This window comes from Falco rusticolus, chromosome 3 (assembly GCF_015220075.1).
Source record: "Falco rusticolus isolate bFalRus1 chromosome 3, bFalRus1.pri, whole genome shotgun sequence".
Lineage (NCBI taxonomy): Eukaryota > Metazoa > Chordata > Aves > Falconiformes > Falconidae > Falco > Falco rusticolus.
The window spans coordinates 112,650,205-112,669,133 of NC_051189.1; the positions used below are offsets into that span (position 1 = coordinate 112,650,205).

Sequence of the window (18,929 nt, forward strand, 5' to 3'; positions counted from 1 at the left end):
CAGTCCATCTTTACACCCAGCCACAAGAATATTTCTCCCAAATCATCCAGTTCCAAAAAGTCTCCCAGCTCAGCTTCATCAACAGTTACACGATCAACAGGCACGGTGCTGGAACATGGAAAAACTGCAATTAGAAGTATCCACAACAACTTCAACAGCAGTTTGAGGAAGGATACTGGAAAGAAAATTTGTGTAAAGGAAACAATCTCCTCCTTCAGGTATCAAGCATCTACCCTGTTTTCAAGACAGGGCACCATACCAGAGATCTTAGTTTGAGTTTGTGTAGAGACACTTTTGCCTTTCTAGGCAGCTTAGTCTGACAGCAGTCCATTATCATAACTTTCGGAAAGAGCAGTGAAAAAGTATCTAATCATTCTTTGCCTGAAAATATTCTGCCCACCATTTATCTTCATTTTAGCTATCAAAGTCATACCTAAAGCCTTGCTCTTCCTGTAATTTAGATTCAAACAATAAATCTTCTAAGGTTACTTGCCCTCTCAACAGCAAAATAACAGCACACAGTGTGCAGCTCCACAGAAGACTTTGCCGTGCTCCCTATAACTATGGAACAGATTGGTCTTGCATACACAGAGTACACAGCCACACGTGATAATGAAATTTAGCACAGAAGTCCAGCAAGTCTTGCAAAGCTGACTGATGCAAATGTTTTGATTAGCTACCTGCTAAGACAGTTGCTACTAGCACATGATGTTCATAAGGAAGGTTCCTTAACACCCCGAGCAGCTTTGGAAAGATCTTTCCTTTAAATTAGGAAGAAGCACAATCTCCCACAGGAGAGAGATGGCCACTGCTCAGTGTCTGAGGTCTATTTGGGGTTGACAGGGGATGCTAAGATGCCTTTTACCTGTTCTATTTCCACCTTCCAAATGCCCTGACACCACCTACAGAAGCCCAAGTAAGCACAGTTTGAAGAACATGCATGTTCACTATCTCTTCCTTCCCTCCCTAGGGCTACTCAGCCGACTAAACTGCAGGTTTCCTAAAGCAGCAGAATTCCAGTACCCGTAATTATGCCGACAGCTTTCTGCTGTGACTATTCCAGACATTGCCATCTGAGACCTTTCCATTAAGGTTACCCATTCAAAGCCCCCTTCAATGGAAGAGACAAGAAACAGTGCAACAGTCAGTGATGGGACAAGTTTATTACATGTAAGCAAGCCTGACTTGTCTTATCTAGACGTTAAACAGCTGCCCACACTTTTGCAGTTCAAAGGCAAGACAAAAGCTGTACAGTCAACCTATCCTCCCAACATACCACAGTCATCATAGGTCCTCATAAGTCAACATGCCTTCTAAATAAGTGTTTAATATAAACATTTGTACAGTCAATTAATTCCTGGTGAACGAAGCTATTTGATGCGGGCCACAGAAAGCTCCCATGACATCAATGGAAAGTTTCCAATTAGGAAACCAAGTTTGAAACACATTAATAGAACTTAAGAAATAGAGAGGAAGAAACCTTGTAGAAATAGCAAAAAAGACCTGTTCTTAAGAAAGATACACTCAATATACTTAGGAACATAGAGAAAAGGTAAGCTGCCTTGCTTTTTCATTGCTTAGCAAGTAAGAATTGTAGAGGTAAGTACAGTTATGTTAGCTGCTCCCTTCAGTATAAGCATCTGTCTTTTCTAAGGCTGGTCAGTCTCAGCCAAAGTACATTCAACTGTTTGTCAGCTGGTACCGAAGCCCTTACTCCTCCTTTTGAGAGGGCTGGATGGCCTTGCCAAGATTTGCTGTGTACAAGCGTCAATTTGAAAGTAATAAGGTAGCCACTGCCACCCACCATTCAGTGCATCACAACCTCCCAAACATAGAACAGATGTAAACCGCCTAGAACACCCAATGCCTGGAATATCAAACACAGCCACCACATCCAGCAGTGTTTTCCTGCCTTAAAAACCTCACATCAGGAAAAAAATAACCTACCTTGCAGTTTTATTTCTACAGTCAATTCATCACACTACTACTTGTGATACTCAATGGAAGTACAAGCTCAAGTCACCCTGCATGCCCATCCCCTAAAGATAATCCCAATGCTTTGGCAACACCATACGAGGACTTTAAAGAGCTGGCTACAGAGATATTCACCGTGGATAAATGCATCTAGGCATGTATTAATGGGACTGCCCAGCTTTTTTATCAGACTTGCAAGCAGAAGAGGGTGACATCCAGCAGGCTGCAGAGCCCTCCCTGCTGCCAGCCTGCCACCTGCTGGGCCAGCTGCTCTGTCCACTCAAGCCTCGGGACAGGACTTCCACCGAGTCCAGCACCACTTCCACCACATAGCACCACCACCCTGGCTCAGACACCGTTTCCATGGCAAGCTTGTTTTGCAGGTGTCAAAACAAGATTCAAGAGTATATCGAGTACTGCAGAAAAACCATCTCAATAGTAAAAATCACTGATAAGCCTTCTGCCGTACTTCTGCACCTTGAAATGGAGATTCCCATGAGGCCAAGTGTTCTTTCAAGAACAGTTTAGACTGGGCATTTGCTGGTATTCCCTGGAAGCTTTGAAGACAGCCTAATCCAAATAACATAAGAGCACATGCCTCCAAAACAGTAGTGGTTACAACACTCTATCCCTCCTCTTCACCTTAATGACTGTAAACTTGAAAACCATTCTTGTATCTCAAATACACAGGAGGACTTGTCACCAGCCTTAATATAAGGTCTACGGCACACTGCTACCCAGAGCCCACTAAGGTCTTATCTGCATCAAGAAATCTCTTCCCACATAAAGCTCCAAAAGCCATTCAATTCTTATTTCTTACCAGAAACAGTGAACCAGTAACAGCCATCCTTCTTCATTTTCACAGAAATGTGTTGCAACACTTATCCCGCAAGACACGGTCCAGCCAAAGATAAGCCATCCTCATATCTTGCTCTTGTATGTTCCTAGATGCACACCAAAAGCCATGCCACCCCTCTGGCCTAAAGCCCAAACCTTCTTCTGCCTACTAAGCTCAGTCAGGGGACACTGCACATGTCCCATCAGCAACGTGCCGTCACTGGAAATTCCATTCACTCCCACTGTTAACGTGCTGCCACATGGTTGTGCCCACAGTAGCAAGCTGAGCTGTTCTACCTAGAGGGATATGGCTGGGAAGGGAATACCAGCATGTACTTACAGCCACGTCTACACCAAGGGACAAAAACTGAAGGCACCTCATGAGTCACAGCCAAATTCCTTTTTGGAGAAAATGTGCACAGCAGGAAGTTCTCATAGAAAAAACACCACTAAGTATGCTGCTAGGTATACTTGCATACCAAGATTCTCCTCTTCCAAAACTAGTAAGCTCAGTGAAGCAGCAGACTCACTGGAGTTCCTCAGAGGCAAACATCTGGACACATCTGCCATCCTGGAGTGACACGGCATACTTGGCAAGTATCCCCTAGTAAAACAGTGGACTGCTCTGGCTATGGAACAAGCAGGAGTGCAGTTGCACAATCACAGCCTGCCTGCAGATGTGGGTTACTGCTCCTTCCAGGCTCTCTCTAGTCAGGTGTCTCCTCCCACTTAAAAGTATTGACACACAAAGCTATGCCTCTTGCAAATCCAGTTCAGTGTCCACACACCAGGTTTTATCTGATTACTCAGATAAAACCTCAGGATTTGATGTTATTCATGCCACAAGCATAGATTTGGGCCTGTGTGGGCACATCTGACCTGCTCCTTCAGCAGTACCACTGAAAGACAACATCTTACAGCACATACCCAGAGGACAATCAGTATCTCAAAACAAGAAAGATTCAGCTGGGGAACATGTAGAGCGAGCCTTCCAGGAAAGTTCAGTTCCTTCAAGAGCTGCTTCTTGCAAACACCAAGTTAAGAAAGTTAAACTATTTAGCAGCTTGCTGGTCCTTGAGAAGATCATCTCGAAGTCCATCAACTAAGGCAGCTATCAAAAATGAACTACTGTATCCAAATCCCATGATCCATCTCAGCCACCGAAATGAAACCTTATAAACAAATATAAGATACACACTTCCCCCTTTCTTCTCCCTATCCCAGCATAGAGGAAGTCAGACCCACAACCTGGAAGACCAGTAGCATATTGCCATGCTGGTCTGCCTTCAAGTCCCTGGATTTTCACCTTTACCCAAGCTCACAGCCACTTCACAGCAGACCAGCTGCCCTTTTTGACTTCTACACAACTGTACACTGGCAAGACTGTGTGCCACATACCTAACCTTACAGCAGTACCCTGCTGGAATCAGTGCCATGTCTCAGCCCTTCTACTCTTTTCCTCCTGGGCCGCAAACTAAGCCATGCTAGCAAGATCTAAGAGACACATGTGCCTGAATCCATACTAGAGTAACATCTGAGGCTGAAACCACTTATAACTGCCTGATCCTTGTTGCAAGAGGGACACACAGCACTCCAAAAAAGCTGTATTAGGGAGGAAAGCAGTGCCCTGGCTCACAAGAAAAAAAACCAAACAACCAAACCACCACAAACAAAACATGTTCAGTAGATTGATTCACTCCCACCCCCGGCTCCACTTTGTTCCAGCTGGAAATGCACAACATGCCACATGGAAAGCCCCAAAACGTCAGTAGTGAAGCTGTATGGGACATCAGGCAAGGAAGCCAAGCGTTCAAGCCAGCAGTGCAGAACCTGACAGCAAACTGGAGGGTAACAACACAGCACAGCCTACAGCAGCTCACACCTACCACAATCTCTGAAGAGAAAGTCCAAGCAACTACGTTTCCTGCCCAAAGGAGTCAACCCAGGCACTTTCTGGATTCACATAAGCTCCAAACCTCTTTTCAGCAAAAGTCAACAGGTTTCTTTGCAGCTGTTCAACAGTTCACAGGAACTAGGCCATAAATGCCAATTCTCCCAGTTCAGCTTATCCCTTACCAGCTGGGCCACAAAATTTTAGGTTATTTCTTTACATGGGCACGACTTGAAACTATGTGCCCAATGTACTAATGCCTTAGGATTATTAAGGAGCAAAGCAATCCCTCTCCCACTGTCCAGGTTCTCTAACATTTAAACATCTAAAGTTTAGCCTTTAAACAGCATGGGGAGGCTGCCTATCAGAGATAGGTCCCACATAAAAGTGCTGACAACACAGCACCAACCCCATTCATTCCACATACCCAGTGTCCCAGCTCCTCCACAGTATGGACCAAAGACTGCGGGGTCTGGAAGCTTGTCAAGGGTCATTATTCCCTTCCTACTGAGAAGGAATGCTTCTGCAGCATGGCTCACTAGGCCACACCACTACAGACCCAGGGATTCTGAAGCAACGTACAACACTGAATTAGGGTATACGGGTAAAAACTGTACTTTGGCAAACAGCAGGACTTCTTTCAAGCCTCCAAACAGTGTAGCTGGAATCCAGGCATTTTTCACATCCCTAGTTAATGTACAGTTTAACTTACAAAAGGCCATTCACACTAGAATTTATCCACAGTGAGGTTCTCAAAAGTTTAAACTAAGAATTTCTAAACATCCGAGACCAACGTAGCCTTCTCATGTAGGGAATGGCTTGGCCTTACCCCTTGCTTGCTTTTCTTGGCTGTTTACCATCTGTGGCTCACGTTCTTTAGAACCAAGTTGTTTCTGCAGTTTTTGTGCAACCAAGTGCCTTTGTACATTTATGGTGTCAAGGCCCCATCTGGGATCTCCTCAGGACAGATTTCTGACTTGATAACATACCAGCAATCCAAAGAAAAGTTCGAAATGAACATCTACACAGCTGCTCTGACTTACAAGCTTTATCAAATTCCCCTCCCAGGCTAAAAGAAAAAGCCCATGTTTGGTAACTCCATTCAGACATTACCAACTTCTGCCCCAACGTTAAAAGTTGTTGCTCTCACTTTGAAATCAAGCAGATAGTGGTGAATTTTTTTGCTTCTTTTTAATGAAAAAGCTTTCCCCTCCCAGGGAAGGTTCTGCAGGTTGAAAGTCTTATTATACAGTAGCAGCGCTGCTTCAGTCTGAAGTCTGTCTTCCCATGTTCTAGAACAGGAAAAACTAGCAAAGCTGTAAGACAAGAAAATGTTAGTGGACAAGACTGCCCAGGGTTAAGGAAAACAGATAAGGCAAGGGCAGGCAGCTGTTTCTCTATTAAGATCAGAAAAATATGTTAATCCAAAAATCTTAGAAAACTGAAGTTCATTGCTGCTTAAGCACAACATAAAACCAGGAAGGAGGGTGGCAAAACAACCACTACATTAATGAAACATACAAAGTCAATGGCACACTAAGACCTCGCTCCTAGCTGTGGCACTTCCACACTGCCACCCTTCCCACCCCACTGCCAGAAATTCCTGCATCCTAAGTCTTATCTATTCCAAATGCTTTGATGAGCCACAGGGTAGAGCCCATAAAATATAGCCTGGTATTAGATTCCTTCCCTGCCAAAGGTGATCAAAGAAGAAAAGAGTTAGCTTTATTTTCTCCCTTTTTTATAAACCCTAAAGTAAAACCTTGAGGGATTGAAGCAAGGCCACACATCAAGTCAGATGTATAAAAAGGAAGGATCAGCCCACAGCTGTCCCTGGCTTGCAGCCCTACACTCATCCCTTTAAACCACACTCCCTGGGGCACACACAATACTGTCAGATTGCTACAAGCACCAGCTGCCCTGGAAAGCTCTGGACCTTAAGCCCAATCCTAAGCATGACAACATGTGACAAAGAACTGTCCCCAGCAGTCATCAGACAGCACCAAGCACCCATCTCACTAGCCAGCACTTGCATCTGCTCATTGCAGTGGCCTAGACCCAGAGCTCAAATGCACAGTTAGCATGCTTGAGCCGTTCCTGCCCGTGCTCTTTCCCATGAAGGGGCCTCTGCAGAGGCAGCCTGCAGTACCCAGGCATCCATGGGGCTGGGACAGTTTCAGTGTTACTCAACCTCAGCTCAACAGTAGGACATTATTCACAGTTCAGCTGACTGTCCTGTCAGTACCCTTACTCACTGTCTTGACATGCAAGGGGTGTACCTCAATGTAGCATCCAGCTCACACCAAATTTTACTAAGGAAAGTCAGCTGTGTTTCCTCCCCTACACAGAGTTGAGACAGCTTGTGCCACCCCACAGCTACAGAAGAAAGGAAATCCTCTACCCAATTAACATCCAGAATGAAGATTTAAATCACATTTGCTGTATAAAAAAAAAGTTTCCAGATGGGTGACTGCAAAGGATCCGTAACTCTGACCCTCTGCAGGACCAAAACCATACTAGCACAGCCCGTTTCTACAGCTCAGATGTATTTGTTTCAAGACCATAGGCAGATGGTGACAGATTGTCTAGTGATTAGCTAAGGAGTCACCATTAGAAAGTTGCTGGCTTTCAAATCCCCCATAACAGGATACATTTGCAACAGACATTTTGGGTGACATGAAACCTTCGTATTTTGAGAAGGAAAAGCAGCATCCAGCTAGACTGACTGCAAGGGAAGGAAGTCAAGCCTTGCCATGAAGACATTCTGAGATTTGTTAGTACTTTGGTACTTGTTCAGTTATTCCAACCACTGAACAGGAGGAAGATTTCACTGTCACCAAGAATGTCAATTCCTGCAAATAAGTCAGCAAAGAGTTGCCAAACAAACATATACCTAACTACATTGGCAACGCATGTTTGAGTGTTTACTACATAACTGCAAGTTTATCAGGGAAGATAACTAGGACAAAAGAACATCAGTGAGAGCTAGACAGACATCCATTCTGCTGCTCTCCAACCTTTCCTCGTGACATTTATGTGAAGCTGTTTGTAGAGACACCACAGAAGCTAAATGTATCAGTCTGTCCGTTGGTGAAAGGATCGGGGTAGATAACAGATTGTTCTTGACCTCTAAGCTGTGAGGCAAGCAGAAGCAGACATGCAAGAACATCATACAAGTTCTCCCAATGGTATGCACCAAACCAGACATCCTGATTTCCAGTAGCATCCTCATATCCTCTGGACAGCTCAGTTTGCACTTCTCCCATGTGTAAGACAAGGCTGCATCTCAGTCACTCATCGGTACATTTATACATTACTTTTAATTTCTACAACTCACTGTAATTCTTCCAGGAAGGCATCCTGCAACAAACAAGAGTGAGTTTCCTCAATCTCCTATCCTACTCAGTTGCCCAACAAGACTGCTGGATCTTTCCAAGGCCAATCCATTACATATTCTTTCTAGATTTGATACTACTTCACCAATTATGATCACCAGGAAGATGATTTCCCGATCAATGCAGCAGACCAATTTACGTCACAGCAGGAGCTTCCAAAGCTACCCACAGTAGGGCAGAGCAGTACAGAGTTTAAAGGGCATCTACAAGCAATCCCCTCCCTACTTCTTTTCAGGCGATTACACTACTTTAGTAGTCCCTGGGGAAACACAGTTAACAGTGGCACTTTTTCCCCCATGACGTGCTTGGAAATTAGTACTTTTTAGCTCAGTTCTCTTGCACTCAAAGTGTGTTCAGCCATTCCCTGTAACACCTTTCCCATCTTTGCTAAGGGCAACTGCACTCATTCCCTACTTCGTCCAGCAATTATTTATTGCTATGGTGGCAGCAGTAGCTGTTACTCACACGGAGTAAGGAAAGATATTTTTGTCACTCAGAGCAGCGTAGTAACTGGAAGTGAGTCAACACCTTGACATCAACCCACTCTGCCATGACCACCAGCAAAGCAGTCCAATGACTGCAGTTTGGTAACTTTGGTTCTCAGACACTTACTCACTTCTATTCTGCAGGCATTACACAGCTTTGTCTGGAAGCAACTAGTGTCTTACCTTTGATCTTGTACCAGCAACCTAACTTGCAAAGGCACATCACATGTCTGCAAATACAAAGGAGCAGGGCAACAGTTTCATGGCAAGCCACATACACCAGGCTTTGGTAGAGTCAAGGTTCGGAAACTCATACCTGAATGGAGCTTTTAAGTATAATCCATGCTGCTGCTTCTCCACGACTATAATGCTACACCACTCTACTAGTTAACACATGTACAAGCCTCCTTCTAGAGAGTATGAAGCACAGCCCAGCTGAGATCATCCCACTGATACTACCTGCCAACACCATTTCATCCTGACTCCCCTTGTCAACACAAACCTTCAGTGACTCCAGACTCAGTCAGTACACGTATACTACAGCCCTAAAACCATAAGCACAACTTGCACTGGCCTATCACACACAGCTAGTCTATCAAGTGCCAATTCCAGTGTATTCAGCGGTACCAGCAGCAAAATTTGCTAGAGACACAAACCTCAGGCAGCCACAGATCATACTACCTTCTACATCTTTTATTCTTCAAAAACTACATTATGACTTGGAAGATTAAACATCAGCAGTCTGCACTCATTCACAGAGCCTAGCGTACAGTGTCCTGACTGGCTCACCAGCTACAGATTTTTAATTCCAGTAACCTCATAAATTCTTAATTAGCCCTCACAAGACAGAATTGACAAGACAAGAAGCCCTTGCACACTGCTTTCACGTTATCAGAGGAAAGGAAATGTAGGGGACCTGGGGGGGGGGGGGGGGGGGCGGGGATGGGAACACAAGACAGCAACGAGCAGAGCACATTTTTCACATCCAGGATCTAGCATTAGTGACCTGACTCCACACAAATGCAGCACATATCAGCTAGCTAGTTCCTAGAACACAAACCCACATCTCCAAAGTATCTAGCATAAGTTTACAAACAAACTCCAACCACATTATAGTGCACTTCAGTAACCTCTAAAGCAGAGGGAGGCTGCACAAGCCTGCTGCTGATGTACTGCAACAATGCGATGCCCCCCAGAGGAATACACTGCTGAAGTTCATCCCTTGTTTTCAAGGGGGGAGAAGAATAAATCACTGCTTTATGCATCCATCATCACAACCACCAAGAGCCACGACAGAGGCAGTGGCCGGGCACACTGACAGAGCAGGGAGGAGACAGGCACAGTAGCCTCCAGTTGGTCAGGGAAGATGCTCCTCAAGCCAGTTAAGTGCTTCTCAGCATTGCCATTCACTTTGTGATGGAGCCGTGCCACTTTACATTCCCAGTAGGTCCCTTATCACCTCACCACAGAAACAGCCTTCCTCACAGGCTAGGATAGCCACTCTGACCCCATCCATCTTACAGCCAGATGTCTTTTACTGCAAGCCACTGGAAACGCTGTGTGGTTTGGTCCCAGTAACTTAGCAGCCAACTCACAGCCAGCAAAACTAAGCTACCTGTGCTGCTGTGCTTTGCAATCCAGAATCTGGTATAGAAATCAGACGTTAGAGGGGTGGGAAAAGTGAAGGCTTCTTCTGGGACAAAAGGTTCAAAAATTCATCCTTCACTGCTATCAGGAAAAAAAAAAAAAAAAAGAGCTGATCTTTCTCCAAGGCAGCAACTCCCATTTCTACAATCATTTTGTAAACTTCCTTATCTTGAGCAATAGCTCAGGCAATCCGTAGGTTTCTAATCAGGAACGGCCACCACCAGCCATCAGCCACACCGACCACCCACTTCTCAGCCAGGGAATACGGAGAGCAAACGGCATGCCGCAGCACATGGCTACAGCCAGATCAACCTCTCAGCTCCGGGTACCTCAGCTATAGCATTGTACAAGCTCCCGCTGTATTAGCACAGGTTTATGAAGCAGAAAAACAGACAAATTAATTAGGCCTTGTCAGGTGTGCTCCAGAGACCACCGCGGCAGCCACCGACACTGAACAAACAACCCGACCGCCCTAACGCGTCCGAGCCCTCCGAGCCGACACGACCGGTGTTTGCCTTCCGGAGCCACACGCAGCCGCGTCAGCCGGCCCCCGCCGCCCCCCCGCGACAGCCCCCGCCGCCCCCGGAGCCCCGCCAACCCGCTCGGAGCGGGGCGGGGGGCGCCCCGCTGGCCCCGGCACTCCGGGCCCAGCCGCCGCGCCCCGCCGACACGGCGCGCCCCCGGGACCCGGCCCCCGGCGGAGGCGAGGCGGCACCGGGCCGGGCAAGCGCCCGCCAGCCGCTCAGAGCCCGGCCGCGCCCCGCCCGGCGGCCGCCGGCTGCGGAGCGGGAGCGCGGCGGGGAGCCGCTCCGCGGGGTCGGGCGGAGGCCGCGGCCGCGCACCGCCCTGGGCGGTAGAGCCCGCCCGCCCCCCGCCGGCTCCTACCGTTCCCGGGCTGCCGGCCGGACCATGGTAGCAGCCGGGCCCCGCCGGAGGCTGCTCGCAGGGCCGCAGCGGAGCGCGGAGAGGGCAGCGCCCGCCTCTCCCCCGCCGCGGCGGGGAGGCTAGAACCGCGGCACCCCAGCTCCTCCCGGCGCCAGGCGCGGCAAGCGGGGCCCGGCCCGTCACATGGCCCAAATAGCGCCCGGCGGCGGCCCCGCTCCGCCCCCGGCCTGGCCCGGGGCGCGGCCCGCTCCGCCCGGGCCCGCCGCCGCCCCGCCCCGCCGCCGCCGCCGCCGCCGCCATCGGGAAGGGGCGGGCCGGGGGCGCGGCCGGCGGCGGGAAGCGCCCGGCGGGAGGGGGGCGGCCTGTTAGCGCCCGGCCCGCTGCGGGAGCGGCGGCCGGTGGGAGCGGGTGCCGCCTGCGGGCTGCCGCTGCGCTGCCGGCGGCCCGGCCCCTCCGTGACGAGCGGCGCCCCCGCTGCCCCGCCGCCGTGCCGCAGCCTTGCTCGGCGAGCGCTCCGGGGAACGCGTGCTTGCTTTTTAAAACTGACTCGCTTACCAAAATAAATCAGGGAAATGCGATTCGGTTCATTGCAGTCGTTTTTCAAAAAGCAGCTTTTTGGACAAATTTGACCCAGTAGCATCTCTTTCAGATGATTCATTTTTCAGTATTTCCCGACAAAAAGAGTCTGTTCGTAGCAATACCGCTTGGAGCTGTAAACCAGCAGACTGTCAAAAATTAAGCAAGCCATATTGCATGGGATACCTCCGAGGACCACCTAAGAGCTGCAGAAAGTGGTATGAATGATTCAGGAGGCGGCAGCCTGCCGTCTGACTCAGTATGGAACAAATGCCCTGCATGCTGCTGAAATTACTGGTTTTGGGGGTTGGACATCATCACTGGGCCTTGACCAGTTCTCCTCACTAATGGTCCTGGGGCACGTGTGAAAGAGCAAGCCGGGTCGGTTTGTTTGTCCTCATTTTCACGTCGCTACTTCCAGAGGACCTCGCTTCCATCTTAGCTGAACTTCATTTCCAGCACAGGGCCTTCAAGGCTTTTTGCACAAACGTAAACGTGCAAGTGCATTCTCGTACCTACCTTTTGGTTAGACAGGATACTCACCCATTTTTCTCCAGGCTGTGCCCCTCTTAGGGAGCAGGGAAGTGAGTAGAGAGGAAGGTGATTCCCGGGTGCATACATGCGCTGGATCTCTGGGGAGGCTGCTGGAAGGAGGGATGCTCTGCTGGGTGCCGAACAGGCTTTTTGTCATGTTTCACAGGCCATGTGTCATGTACAACTTGGTTACACCGGTGCTTACGTGGAAAAAAAATCCTGCAGCCGCACATGGGATGAAATGAAATTGCATGATCCCCGGGGGACCAAAGTAACCCCTGCTAGGTTATTTCTTTTTTCAGTGAGGTGGTCACAGCAGGACATTCAGTGACATACAGTGGGGCAGGCTCCAGTGCTGAACTCACTGAACTGTCAGACAATGTCAGCAGAAATGAATGTAATGTGAAGGCCAAGGTGGGGTAGGTAGTCTGCTGAATACCCCCTGCCTCCTCACCCCTGTCAGCCCGTGCAGTCAAGAAAACCCTGAAAGAGGACTTCAGCCAATACGGGGAAAGAAATTCTGCTGAACTTTGTGGGACAGTACATGCATATGAAGTCATTCACATGTGCATTTGTATCTTTGCAGGACCGAGGCATCATTTGTTAAGCATATTTAGAAGTCCTTGGGGAATAGTTGCTCTATGCCAGCCATTGTGGTTCATTAAAGAAACACATTCACATTAGATTAAATGTATTACTCTAGCTGACCAGAAACACCAGGGAGATTGTAGACACAGCACAAATATGTTCTTTCACACCCTGCAAGATAGAAACAGGAGAAGTTTTATGTTAAATAGATAAATGTTTGGGTAGCTTTTTCAAAACTACTTTACTTTGACCTTGTCCTCCTCCCATTTAAGTCATCTTTCCCCACTAAATTCAGCAGAAGTTCTTCAGCAGCAGTCCCCCAACTGTGTTGTGAAAATCTTTTCCTGTGGATCACCATTCAGTTCTTGGACAGTTAGCCAGACCTTGGGGGCTCATACTCGCCCAGAGACGCTGTAAATGTTGCTCTGAGGGAGCTGAGGAAGGCTTGACACTGCAGACTGGCTCCGCGGTTTTCTGCCAGCACACCTGCAGCTTGTTGTGTAAAATCAGCTTTGCTTGTGGAGAGTTCTCCCAGTCAATCACTGTTCAGAAAGTCCACTCACATCTCTTCGGCCAATGCCAAAGATGTTAAAGGAATGTGCCAGGCATATTCCAACCTGGAGAGTGAGACAAACTGAACTGCTGTCTAGGGAGACTCCAAAACCGCTGAGAATCAGAGCTCTGTGGACCAGATTCTCCTCTACAGTAGATCAATCTACTACGCTCACCAAAGTACACCTACTTTAAATGCTTTGTTTCACTACTGCCAAGGTGGGAGACTCCTGTAATGTGAGAACCTGACTGGTGGGAGTGGGGCAAATGCTAACATGCATTCATAATCTGGAAAGGTGGAAGGCAGGTAGCGGTTAATTAGTTGGCTGACAGTAGCTCCTGATGCCTAGAGATGTGGATGGGGAATTTTCCACTTATCCTGAGACCTTTTCCTGCCCATCTGCTGTGACCCAGGGGAGTAACAGACCAATGGCCAGGGCCAGGGTCCTGAGGAAAGCCTGAAATCTTGCTTGTAGAGACTCAAAAGCAGGTTCTCCTTGGCCTGCCTAGCCACAGCTCACCAGGCTCAGGATAGTATGAGCAACTTCTGCAGCAGCAGAGACATGTCATCACATGAACGCCATGAATGATGTCTGAGAACTGTACAGGAAACTCAGCAGGCTTTAGCCTGTCTGCCTGTGAACTCCACTGCTCTGCTAACTCCACCAGTCGTGTTACCTGCCTCCCAGCACTGGTCAGCACTATGACCCATTACATCTCCAAGCAGCACTCTCCAGATGTGAGCTTCTTTGTCTGAGGGTTACTCACAATCTTGCATTTTCTTGTGCACTATTTCCAGGTGTGCAAGGGTTTCATGCTCTAACAGAGATCCCCGTTCTTTACAGTGAGAGGGAGAGATGGGGTGGAGGAGGTATAAGAGCAGCAGGGAAGTTGGAGGAAACCAGACATGACAAGTGCTGAAGCAGAACTTCTCAGCTCTGTGGTGGCTTCTCGCCAGGTGAGATCACAGCTCCCACAGAATCTTCTCTCCTTTTATTTCCTTAATACTGGACTTTCTTGCTTCCTTAAGAAGCAGGAATTGCTGGTCTTCAATCACTTGCTTTGAATACTGTCTATGTCTCAAACTTAACAGTGTAAACAGTGGCAGAGGGGGGTGGCTGACAAATGCCAGTGTTTATGGCCTGCCGTGGAATCCCTCTAAGCCTGTTTGGAAAACTAACTGGGGATGGAGCCTGGATTAGAAGAGACTTTTCCAGCTCTCATCCTTGTGAATGTATGCTAAGGTTATTAAAAGGGAGGTGGGAGGGGGAATGATTTGGCATGCCTCCTTTTTCGTGGTCAGCATTCAGTATTGTAGATTGGCTCTGGGGTCTGGAAGTGGATGAGCACCCGCCTGCTGAAAAATGAGTCTCTTCTGAATGTCTGAAGCTAAGCATCTAAACCCTCCTTAAGAGCACAGACTCTCAGGCTGGTACAGACTTTGTAGATGTGCTTTATGCCTAACTGATACTAACCTTGCAGCAGGAGGCTCATAGACTGTAGCAAAGAAGGGGATCCTATTGCTTTGCATTTGCGGGTGGGTGAAAAAGGCAGCCAGAAAAACATGCAGCGTTCTGTGCCCTGGGGAGAGGGTGAGATAGAGTAAACACTCTGCCCGGAAACATGTACGTGCTGCATGCAGGCTCTGCCTGTGGGAATTAAGGGAGACAATGCAACAGATAGTGAACAATGAGTGTCTGTAATGTACAGCAACAAAGCCAAAGTAACCCAGTGTGCCGCAGAACAGAGGAAGAAAGAGACTGTTAGAACAGCAGCCTCATGAGGCAGAAATCCTGCCAAGCCTGCTTGGAGGACAACTGACAAGCCCTCCTCAGCTGGAAGATGGATCAATGTGGTGGAAAAGGGGGTAAAAGAGAGTGGGATGGAGGAGGAAAAAACAACCATTCCCCAGGGGCCCTTTGCAGGAAAAAAACATAGTCATCTTCCTCTTAGTTAGTCTTTTCTTGTGAATTCAAATGTCAGCACAGTCAACACTACGCTTTACGCACTGCAACACAAGTAAAGGAAGATGTTGAATGAAACAAAACCCTTTATCCAAAACAAAGTGGAATCCAGGTGTTTTGCTTTACATTCACTTGGAAAGCAGGGGCTTACTGTGATGTCTCCTGTTACTGCTCCTTTCTTTGCCTTTCTGCTTCAGCATAGGGTGCTAGATGTGAAGTGGCTTACCTTAAAGAATGGGATATATGTAACTCTGGAGCACTTGGATGCAGAAGATGCTCTACAAACTTCCTATTCTATCTGGAGCAATGCAAAGGGAGCTGGTTGCCCAGTTACCTCTGAGCTACATGTGCTACAGACCCGACTACCTCTTAATGAGAGCACCTGCCAGGAGCACCCCCCTATAATCACAGTAATTTTGCTGGCTGACATGACTGTCTACAGTAAAAAGGACACATCGTACCAGTACTACTTCTTACCACACCGTATGTTGCAAGCCTGTATGTAGCAGGCTATGCACATTGTTGCAGTCTGTGTGCGAGAAGCCACTGAGAGTGGGAAAGAAGAAAAATTAGTTCCTTGCCTTTTTGATGGAGAGTTATGAAAGGAAAATGATAGCAACCAGGATAATACAGGAATAGCAGCTGTGGAGTAGCTTATGGGAGAGCAGGCTGACCGGAGGAATCACGGTGCCACAAGATGAGTGCTCATCTCCGCGCTGTGTGTGGCTCAAGGAGCAGCAGCAGCAAAAGCGTGGGCGTCAGAGGCCCAGCTGCATTGACCTGTGCCTCTACAAAAAGCTCCCTTGGCGTGTCCAGAGAAGGGCAGCGGGGCTGGGGAGGGGTTTGGGGCATTGGTCTGATAAGGAGCAGCTGAGGGAGCTGGGGGTGTTCAGCCTGGAGAGGAGGGGGCTCAGGGGGGACCTTACCGCTCTCGATTCTGTGATTCTATGACAGGGCTGGTAAAAGTGGTTCCCACCAGCTCCCACAGCACGAGGAAGCAGCACCCTCTGCTGCTGGCATGCCTGCCGCCACAGCACCTTTACAGGCACCGAAGTACTTCCAGAGAGCTCAGGAAAAGCGTCTACAGCAACGTCCCTCTGCAAGTCAAAACACTGCAGCACATGGGTGGTTTGTTTATCAGACAATTTGATCGTGTCAAAGTGCTGCTGTTGGGAAAGGAGATGCCAGGCAGCATCTGCTTGCAGCAGATAATAGCAATAAGAACAGGCCCGGCTTTGTGCTGAAAAGATTTTGACTGCTGCTGTTCCTGACAGGTACTTTGGCTGATATTGTTTGATGAACATGATACACAGAACAGGGACGCTGTAGGATAAAACTCCCCATTCCGCCAGCAGCCTTCCTCTGGCCTCTTCCAAACATTTCATACGCCTATGAGGCAGCTGATTTACTATTGCTGCATAGCAAGAGGAAAGGGGAACTCGGGGGAGCAACATGACTCACCCACAGTGAGTCAGTGGCAGAGTCCTGCCCCTTCAGCTCTCTGGTGCTAACCTCGGACCAGCAATTCCCGTGGTGCTGGGAACACGGGGAAGGAGTCCCGACTCCTCCCCCCCCCCCCAAGCAATCCTACTCAGCGTGCCTACTGTGGGGCATGCAGCACGATGCTGTACCACTTCCAAACCAGCTCCCTAGAAAGCTGCGGGATGATGCAGGATCCAGGTAGTCAGATGAATCCTAGTTTTGTCCCTCCCTTTTGCTGAGGACTTTTTTGCTTTTCCCAAATTAAGCTGTTTAAGATCAGTCAGGTCTATCCTACAAGTGCTTTCCCAAATGGGATATGCACAGTTCAGGCATCAAGTACTTGGTCTCTTCCTCCAGTTTCCTCCCTCTCCTTGAATGCAAGCTGCCCTTTTCCCTAGCAGCTGACCCCAGGTTTCCCTTCTTCATGTGGGGAAATAAGCTCAGCTTGGTACCGGCTGCAGCTCCAGCCCCCCCCAGCTCAGCCAGAGATAAGTATTTGAGCTCCTGTTCTGCACCCTGCTCCCACCTCACCATGTCCCTCTCTTCCTCTCTGCAAGCAGGAGAAGTGAGCGTCCCCAAATCTTCACACAGAGTACTGTACCAGTCCATACAATACGCCCATGTAAGAAAAGAAAACCATGAAAAAAATGGCTACATCCCATTAAAAAGTCTTGGAACTACAGAAAAGAACCTGCTTAACAGTTTGTGTCTGTGTGCAGGTCTCATTTTGGCAACAGCAACACTGCTCCGAGCCAAACATCATTCACACAAGACCCAGATTGTTTTGTGGATAAGGAGATGCCTACAAAAAGGGAGCCCTGTTTAAGGAAAAAATGAGGCGATGTCTGGTCAGAGCGCCACCAGGACATAGTTTCTGCGGGAAATTCCTCTCTGTAGAGCAATCTGTCAAAGGAGAGCCAACATGTCCCGCCGCAGGGAGCAGCCTGAGGGCACAGGCCTGGCACAGTCTGCAGTGGTGCTTGCAGGAGGACCTGGTGCTGCATTGCTACAGGACATCATGCCAGCTCTCTGCAGGGGGAGCAGCTGGAATGAACTGGATCAATTCACATTACCGACAAACATTGCACAAGGCAGCTTGTTTCAGGATTGCACGTACTGTTTTTCACTCTCCCCTCAATATCCTTTCTTGCCCCTTTTTAGGCAACGGCCACATTTTCAGTCATCTGCTTGGGGAAAGAAAGGCAATAAACCAATCCCTGCTAAGGCAGGCAATGAATCTGGAGGCACAAATCCTACTAAGGATTGCCCCGAGCTGTGGCCAAGGAACTCAAGCACAGCACCAAAAAATTTGTTTTGAAAAGCATTAAGACACTGAAAATTTTGCTGCTTTTACCACCACTGCCTCTGCTCCCCATGTTTGGGGAGGACTGACTAATCCTGTAACTGCTTGGAGTATCTCACTTCAGTGATGTGCGATGGTCTCTAAACTAGAATCAAAACACTCCTGACCTGGATGGAAGTACTGTCCCAGCCCCATGTCCTGACTGTTAAATCTCACTTGCGCAGCCATCTTCAAACATATGGGTCACTTTGATAATTCAGCATTACCAACAGCATCACAAAGTATCTGTCATAGCGACATACCTGGGCATCCAAGGGAGCACTGGAGAGGATTTGGACACTGAAGAAAAAAAGATCCACATCACTTGGTACTATAGAAATGCTCTGCTACATCAGCAGCCCAGGAATCCGCTGAAAACCCACAAGAGCCTGCAAATAACAGTGCCTTTTCAGCTGCATTCAGGGGAACTAGCATTTGTGAATCAGCACGATTACAGCAAGAAAACATCTGATTTAAATCTATCTTCCTCCTGCCAGGAAAGTGAAGCCTTCCCCTGGGGCAACAGGATGAAATGGCTGTGCTCCTCCTCCCCTTTCCAGGACACACTGGCCTTCTCTAAGTAGTGGAGGTGCCAGACGAGGCTTCCCTTTCACCCAGGGGTGGCTGGCTCTGGGCTGGGGCTCTGGGCAGGACGCCCGGGTATCAGCTACACCGGCGGGCAGGTCTCCGTGCTGGGACCCCGCGCAGTGCCTCCCTAGCCAGAGTCACAGCACAGCTTGCTCTTGAAGTTCAACTGCATAATCTCAGCTCACAAAT

General features: G+C 48.5%; 1 protein-coding gene across 5 annotated transcripts in view; it reads right to left on the reverse strand.

The window, feature by feature from the left end:
• SPSB1 (splA/ryanodine receptor domain and SOCS box containing 1) overlaps positions 1 to 11,372 on the reverse strand; it is a 38,406-nt gene extending 27,034 nt beyond the window's left edge. For 2 of the 5 annotated variants that reach the window (XR_005103204.1, XM_037380509.1), the window contains exon 1: positions 11,115 to 11,372. The gene's annotated coding sequence lies outside the window, so the exon portion shown is untranslated. Of the gene's footprint in view, positions 1 to 5,852; positions 6,023 to 11,114 lie in introns of those variants that run through there. The other 3 variants (XM_037380506.1, XM_037380507.1, XM_037380508.1) reach the window with 2 other exon arrangements.
• Positions 11,373 to 18,929: the final 7,557 nt, after the last annotated feature.